This window comes from Nematolebias whitei, chromosome 1, assembly GCF_014905685.2.
Source record: "Nematolebias whitei isolate Nwh7 chromosome 1, NemWhi1, whole genome shotgun sequence".
NCBI classification, from domain to species: domain Eukaryota; kingdom Metazoa; phylum Chordata; class Actinopteri; order Cyprinodontiformes; family Rivulidae; genus Nematolebias; species Nematolebias whitei.
The window spans coordinates 10,594,229-10,595,504 of record NC_056498.1 but is presented as its reverse complement, the minus strand read 5'-3'; the positions used below and the strand labels follow the sequence as shown (position 1 = coordinate 10,595,504).

The window sequence follows — 1,276 nt, the reverse complement described above, 5'->3', positions numbered from 1 at the left end:
ATATATAGAGAGACATTATAGAGCCTGGATAGCTCAGACGGTAGAGCATCAGACTTTTAATCTGAGGGTCCAGGGTTCAAGTCCCTGTTCAGGCGAAGTGCACTTTTTACAGGACTTTCTTGAAAGTGAGTCCTCGTGGCTCATTCATGCTTACCTGTACAAATTTAGGTTAAATGAAACAGATACATTCTTATAGAAAACAGAGCCTGTACAGCTCAATCAGTATATCTTCAGACTCTTAAATTAAGGGTCCGGAGTTCAAGTCCCTGTTCAGACAAATTGGACTTTTTACAGGACTCTCATGTGAGTGAGTTATTGTGACTCATTTACACTAGTATAAAAACTGGTTAAATTGAAACAGACAGATACATATATATCAAGATTATAGAGCCTGGATATCTCAGACGGTAGAACATCAGACTTGTAATCTGAAGGTCCAGGGTTCAAGTCCCTGTTCAGGCGAATTGTGCTTTTTAATGGACTCTCTTGTGAAAGTGTCCTCTTGGCTCATTGACAGTTACCTCTATGAATACGTTAAATGAGACAGACAGACAAACAGAAACATATATATCAAGATTACAGAGACTGTATAGCGCTAACGGTAGAGCATCAGACTCTTAATCTGAGGGTCCAGGGTTCAAGTCCATGTTCAGGCGAATTGCACTTTTTACAGGACTTTCTTGAAAGTGAGTCCTCGTGGCTCATTCATGCTTACCTGTATAAATACAGGTTAAATGAAACAAACAGATACATTCATATAGAAAACAGAGCCTGTACAGCTCAATCAGTATAGCTTCAGACACTTAATTTGAGGATCCAGAGATCAAGTCCCTGTTCAGACAAATTGGACTTTTTACAGGACTCTCGTGTGAGTGAGTTATTGTGACTCATTTACACATGTATGAAAACTGGTTAAATTGAAACAGACAGACAGACAGATACATATATTTCAAGATTAAAGAGCCTGGTTAGCTCAGATGGTAGAGCATCAGACTCTGAATCTGATGGTCCAGGGTTCAAGTCCCAATTCAGGCGAATTGAACTTTTTGATGGACTCTCTTGTGAAAGTGTCCTCTTGGCTCATTGACAGTTACCTCTATGGACATGTTAAATGAAACAGACAGACAAACAGAAACATATATATAGAGAGAGATTATAGAGCCTGGATAGCTCAGACGGTAGAGCATCAGACTTTTAATCTGAGGGTCCAGGGTTCAAGTCCCTGTTCAGGCGAAGTGCACTTTTTACAGGACTTTCTTGAAAGTGAGTCCTCGTG

At 40.0% G+C, this 1,276-nt stretch overlaps 4 non-coding genes across 4 annotated transcripts; all 4 read left to right on the top strand.

Annotated features, from left to right (window-relative positions):
• Nucleotides 1-22: 22 nt before the first annotated feature.
• On the top strand, nt 23-95 carry trnak-uuu. The gene has a single exon. It is a non-coding gene; the product is annotated as a tRNA-Lys (tRNA).
• Nucleotides 96-389: 294 nt separating this feature from the next.
• On the top strand, nt 390-462 carry trnat-ugu. Its single transcript has one exon. It is a non-coding gene; the product is annotated as a tRNA-Thr (tRNA).
• Nucleotides 463-962: 500 nt separating this feature from the next.
• trnaq-cug lies at nt 963-1,035 on the top strand. Its single transcript has one exon. It is a non-coding gene; the product is annotated as a tRNA-Gln (tRNA).
• A 125-nt stretch (nt 1,036-1,160) lies between these two features.
• On the top strand, nt 1,161-1,233 carry trnak-uuu. The gene has a single exon. It is a non-coding gene; the product is annotated as a tRNA-Lys (tRNA).
• The last annotated feature ends 43 nt before the right edge of the window (nt 1,234-1,276 follow it).